General features: G+C 36.6%; 1 long non-coding RNA gene across 1 annotated transcript; it reads left to right on the forward strand.

Moving 5' to 3' along the window:
- Positions 3,037–3,952, forward strand: LOC109835925. Its single transcript, XR_002245736.1, has 3 exons — positions 3,037–3,371; positions 3,506–3,553; positions 3,757–3,952. It is a non-coding gene; the product is annotated as an uncharacterized LOC109835925 (long non-coding RNA).

A 6,870-nucleotide genomic window follows, 5' to 3' on the forward strand; every position in this document is an offset into this window, starting at 1 on the left:
AGAATTGATGAACCTAATAGGAACATTTGGGGGGTTAATTTCAAAATAACCTAAGAATTGAGGGAACTAATAGCAATTTCCATGCTTTCAGAGACCAATTTCATTATATGAAATATGTAAGGGATCAATATGGAAAAAAAATTTACTATTCAAGAGGTGAGGCCAGGGCCCTAATATGGAAAAAAATTTACTATTCAAGAGGTGGGGCCAGGGCCCTAATATGGAAAAAAAAATTACTATTCAAGAGGTGGGGCCAGGGCCCTATCGGGCCTTTAGGGCCCGTTTGTTTCATTTTTTTTTGAAGGAGAAAGTTAGAGGAAAGCTGCCAAATCTGACAAAAAGTGTCAGTTTTGACAGGTTTTCTTGCAAAAACGCCTCTTTTTAGAGGCGTTTTTGCAAGAAAGCCTGTCAAAACTGACAGTTTTTGTCAGATTTGGCAGGCTTTCCCCTTCTCATTTTTGCAAACAAACAGCCCCTTACTGGCTCTGTACGGAGGGTTGTTTTGTGGAATCAGATTTACATGGATTATACATATCATTAATATTTAGAATTTGACCACGCAGAATTGCTTTTGACTATGAGGGCCTAATATACAGGTGGCAGCCCCGCATAATTCCATTGACTGGTCAACGAGTAAGGGTCCAGGGGCAGCTCCCTTGGAAGGGTCTAGTAGCAGTAAGCAGGAAGAAAATATTCCTTTTCGCTTATGTAGTGATGGTATTTTCATATTTTCGTCCCTAGCTATGGACAAAAATTCCATGCATACTACAGATATGTATATCTTCAGCCGCCTGCTACTTTTTATCCGAAGGAGAAAAGAGTACAATAGGCTTATGAGGCTACGGTTTGGTAGATAAGCTATAATCATTTTTTTTTTCATTCCATTTCGACCAAAGTTAGTTTTTCCATTGTGCTGCTAATTAACACAAAAGTGCGAAAAGCATTAATTTCATTAATGATATTCTCCTAGCTACTTCTTATATGTATGCTTCGTATGTGAGTATAGGATCAGAACATTCCTAACGTACGATGGATATGCACAGAAAAGACTTGTATTCTTCATATTCATGCATGCATGCATGCTTGCTCGTTAAAAGAAATATACCAAGATCACTAGCTAGGCTGCAACTTGCCAAGTGTTTGCTCTCAATGATGTTTTTTATATTGTGACACTAGTACAAAACTGGTCTGCCCAAACAGTTACTAGAACCGTTTGGGCAAATCAAGATAGCCCAAACGGTTCAAACCGTTTGGGATAATAATTCCAAACGGTTTAAACCGTTTGGGAGTTTAGAAAAATCCATACGGAGCACCCAAACGGATTTAACCGTTTGGGATATTTTATTCCAAACAGGTAAACCTGTTTGGGAGTTTTGATGGATCCTACAAAATTAAAATTTCATTTCCCCGCTATATTTCCCCGTTCTCCCCATGAACCTGCGATATTTCCCCCAAATTTTTCCCTAAAAACCGCCGCTCCCCCCAAAATAGCCCCCCAGCGCAATATTTCCCCAAAATTTTGGAAGTCCGACCGCGGCCTCTCGCTTCGCCACCGCTCCTCCGCCTCCGCCTCGTCGTCTACCGCTCCTCCGCCTCCGGTGTGTGTGTGTGTGTGTGTGTGTGTGTGTTTGTTTGTTTGTTATCTGTATAGCTGATATTTTGGTGGTTGGGTTGCAGTATTCGGTGGATCAGTCGGCGGCTGAGAGGTTGAAGAAGATCTGTTCTGGTTGATGCCCGGTAAGTGCTTGATGAAATTACTCAGTTGGGTAATAATAAGATTTTTAGCAGTTTTGGATGATGAAGTAAGTTCAGATTGACTATTTGAAGTTTACAAGCATGAGCTTTTATGGTAGGAATGTAAATGACAGTTGAACTGAGCTGGATTTATTTATTTTGAGCTGTATACTCTTTATGTCAAATCTGGTGGATTAGCTTATGAATTCTGCTGCAAAATGATAATAATGAATATTGTTGTCTCAATTTTTTGTCGGCTTTCTGAATTCTTTTTCTTTCGTTTATCTGTAGATGAATAATTAGTCAAGTTAGAAGCCTTCATATTTCATTTGCAGCTTCTAATAGTCTCCTTACATGCTTAATCTGGGTAATTTTCTATCATTTATTGATGTTATCTTAATTTTCCATGAATGAACACATTCTGTATTCAGTCTTTTTCTCACAATGGCTGCTTACTCGTTTTCAGATAAATTCATCTCTTGAACATAATTTTCTTGAATGCTTGACATTTTACCTTTAAATTATAACTGATCTTATAACCATCTAGTGGAAACTTTCTGTTCACTTCATGGGCTATTATATGATCACATAATACTGTGGACATTTCTCCACTTCAGCCATCCTGCCTTTTGTAATGGGAGATGGGTTTTCTCACTCAAGTTGCTAGCACTACTGCCATACACAGTCCTTAATCACCACATTATAACTGCTAAATACTCAATTTCTTTTGATAAAGTACTTGCTTCTTTTGACGCAACATGTAATCTCTAAGGATCTCATCCTTTTATATAAGCACTAGCCTATGTGTATTGATATCCATGAGTTACAAATGAAGAGTTGGCGTTAAGTACTTTAGGCAGGTTGGGTTGGGTTAGCTGGCACACATCTTAGCCTAAATCCAACCTATCTAAAATTTGGTCAAGGTTTAAACTGTATCTTACTAAAAATGAAAACATTTGACCTTAAACTCAGGTTAAGTTTGAATTGTTTCATGGTCAGGTTTGATCCAATCTGCAAAGTTACAGCACTCTGCACGCGATACTTAGATTCCATTCTCTATATAGATAGATGTACATAATGACAGGGTTCATCATGGTTGGTCATGCAGTTGATAGGATTGGTCATGATTGGTTATGCGGTTCATTTGTATAGTTTTATTGAAGTTACTATTTAAAACATGCAGGAATGTTTTATATACTGGTATATATCATCTAGCACATGCGTGAAATGTTTTTGTCAGATTATCATTGTCAAGGGTAAGGGTTTAGTATAATTTTTTATTTTTTAAACAAATGACAATAGATCAATATATCAATGTTGGAAGACCCCATTTCAGGTTGGTATTAGGCATTCAATCTTGAATGTGGTTTCATTATGGAAGTTTCAAAGAGTTTCAGGTCTGAGTTTCTCTTTCAGAAATTTAGTAAACCTTGTTACAAACATAGGATTTCTAGATGTTTTGGGCTCATGTTTAGAATTCTGCAGAATTTAAAGTTATTTATATTCTTGAAATGTTTTCTCTGTGCTGTAAATTTAGTATTGAGCTGCAGGCTACTGAGGTATTACTTCAAGCTGATTCGATCCAAGCAATTGCCCCAGGACATCAAAGCTGCATCAGGACATCAAAGCTGCATCAGGTTAAGCAAGCATTCTGAAATTATTTTCATTTTTAGCATTTTCATATGTACATTATATATGTGTGTATTTTTAGCATTTTCTTCTTGATTACACATACCCATGAATACTTACATGCACACATCCATCAATGCAGATAGATCTACCAAGGGAGAGACAATGCAAAGACCGAAAACATGAACCGGTATTATACATTGATCATAATAATGCTATTCAACATCTTAAGCATTTGGTGCTACTACTAACCATTGTATGTCTGGCAGCGAACAGACCCCATGCAACACGCTCTCTCAGTGAATGTCACACATCTATTATGTTTTTAATTTTTTCTTAAATATATCTACTCTTGCCTTGTTGACTTATATTTGAATACTTTGTATCGTGTAGGATCGGGTCATCGAAAAGGCAACCTCATTTTGGATATTAGAGACAAGTATATAATATTAGATGCTTTTCATTGTGAGATATTGAGTACATTGTGTATGTATATGTTTTGTCTCTAAGTATATTGAGTAAACATTGTGTATGAATATATAACATTGGATATTTAGCAAAGTATGAGAATATTTTGATTTCATTGTGAGATGTTGAGTACTTATTATGTGAGATGTGTATATAAATATTTGAAACTGTTTCGGGAGAAAATAAATAAAGAAGCTAAAATTTTAAAACTATTAAAATAAATAGCCCAAACGGTTGAAACCGTTTGGGCTAACTTTCGCCCAAACGGTTTCAACCGTTTGGGCTAAAATTTGGCCCAAACGGTTGGAACCGTTTGGGCGATTTAAGTATATTGAGTAAACATTGTGTATGAATATATAACATTGGATATTTAGCAAAGTATGAGAATATTTTGATTTCATTGTGAGATGTTGAGTACTTATTATGTGAGATGTGTATATAAATATTTGAAACTGTTTCGGGAGAAAATAAATAAAGAAGCTAAAATTTTAAAACTATTAAAATAAATAGCCCAAACGGTTGAAACCGTTTGGGCTAACTTTCGCCCAAACGGTTTCAACCGTTTGGGCTAAAATTTGGCCCAAACGGTTGGAACCGTTTGGGCAATAACCCAAACGGTTGTAACCGTTTGGGGTTTTGCCCAAACGGTTGAAACCGTTTGGGCGACCGTTGGGGACAACTCATCCCCAACGGCTTTAGCCCAAACGGGTGTTTTACGTCTTCCAAACGGTTGGAACCGTTTGGGAGGGGGTTTTCCCAAACGGTTTCAACCGTTTGGGCAGACCAGTTTTGTACTAGTGTGAAAAAATGGAGGGAAATATGAAATTTGGTTAGACTACTAGTTTCACCTTTTTCCATAGCTAGGCCTCAGTTGAGAGCTTGGGGGGAAAAGAATGGTGTGCGAGAGGTCATGAGGTTGACAATAAGGAAATGAATAGAGATCAACGGAGGAGACTACATTGGCTGGCTACAAGTGGGAGGATCGACGGAGGAGATTGCGTTGGCTGGCTGCAAGTGGGCAACGTGAGACATGATAGACTGCACAATATCATCACCTTAGTGGTTAAGAGCAAACCTCATGCATTATAAGGTCTTGAAGGAACCTTCCCTCGTATGTCAGCTGGCATCTTGGATTAATGCGTTACATGATATCAATATATAGCTTGTTTTCATAATTATAAGGCAGTTCATTTCACCTGACCCCCCCCGCCCGCCCCCCCCCCCCTAGCTTCAAAGTTAAAAAACTCACTATCATTTTCCTTCACATATTCCCTACTTTATTCGAGTAAATAATTCTAAAACAACCCAAAAAAAAAAAAAAATAGTAGTGCGCTAAATTCGCGGCTCCAAGCTCCCCTTTACTTTTGTGAGCCCCCTAGCGTGACCCCGACCACGATACCAGCTAGAACCATCAACTTGGAAGAAAAAATTAATTTCAGAAAAGGCAAAAGTAGAATCCAAGGACTCTATATAAACCTTAAACAAACTGCAGGAGGAATATAATCAAGGGAGACTGTACAATAAAGGCACGAGTATCAAGTCAAGCCACTGGTCATCCATTGGACTGAATCATGATGACTATGTTAACCTATGTAAAAAAATCATTGACGTGAATCTATTCTTCAGATTTTTTTTTTCCCCTTTTGTCCTTCTGTGGATTTTTTAACCCTTAAACGAAGGTGATCCTTTTAGGGGGTGTTTGTTTCATTTTGATAAAAATACATTGCACGTACGATATAGGCTGGACATGTGTCTACATCTTTGTGGGTTAAAGGAAAAGCTCCCAAATTTATGCCGACCCTAATTAAAGATCCAGATGGGTCAATCACATGATTTGGAATTCAAATTATTTGCTAAGCTTGTTTGATCATTATTGGGCGTTAGCTCTTAGTCATATGACATATGTTAATCATGTAGTTAATCAAGACAATGTAGTAGCTAATATATCTACTCCTCATTGTGGTGCTCAATTTGATTAGGGCAAAGCATTTATGATGGAAAGTTGGATCAGAATATAACTATATATCGAATACAGCGGATCGATGTTGAATGATTTTTAAAAGCTCAGGTGTTGCTTTACCCCGCCCATGAATGAAAAGCTTCGTAGGGAGCTACTAGCTAGGGTTAAATGACAAGTGAAAATAGTAAGTAAACTTCAATTCTTGGTACTTAAAAATCTAATTAGTTCGTATTGAATCTTATTATTAATTTTAATATGGAGAAAGGATTCAATGACTGAGCCGTACTTTAGATCATCTTCTTCAATCTACCAAACCCCTTCCAAATTCATGGTTAATAGAGGAGAAATGCTGAAGGGGTTAAACAAAAATCTTTAATCAAAAATCAATTTTAATGGTCTAATTCAGTGGCATTACTCACACAATTTTTTAACGACCACCTAACAATGGAAATTAAGTTGCGAAATTTCTTATATTATAATCAAATTTCCTTTTTAAGTCATTTGTCAATTTTGGACTAGCTTTTCTGTTTAAGATAAAATGTGCTCTGACATAAGGTTCCTACTCATAATAGATCTTGAAACCCAAAATGATTTGTCGCGTAAGTTAAAAATTTCGACATGTTTGGCAACTGGATAAAAATCAAGTCAAACCTACTTTTTTTTCTTAACCAGATCAGATTGATTTAGGGTAGGGGGTGGACTAATTATGATCTAGCTTTAGGGTCACAAAATTTAGTAACAATTGGTAGAATTAGTGCAGTTTTAACCAGACACAAAAGAACATTAAAAACTTTGCTTGGTTTAGTTCTAACCCAATTTTAAAAATTAAACCATTCTTCAAACTACATTACAATTCGACAGAGGTTAACCGAGCTAAAACTAAGAAATGCATTATTAGTGCTCCATTAGTATGTTGGATAGAAGATTCCTAATCTATTTTGGTAACATGAGGTTATTAGGATTCCTAATCTATTTTGGTAATAGGTTATTAGGATTCCTAATTTGATTTGGCTTTTGGTTTAGAATTCCTAGTATGTTTATGATTTTAGGATTTCTATATATATGGAACAATTGGAAGA

This window comes from Asparagus officinalis, chromosome 4, assembly GCF_001876935.1.
Source record: "Asparagus officinalis chromosome 4, Aspof.V1, whole genome shotgun sequence".
NCBI lineage: Eukaryota > Viridiplantae > Streptophyta > Magnoliopsida > Asparagales > Asparagaceae > Asparagus > Asparagus officinalis.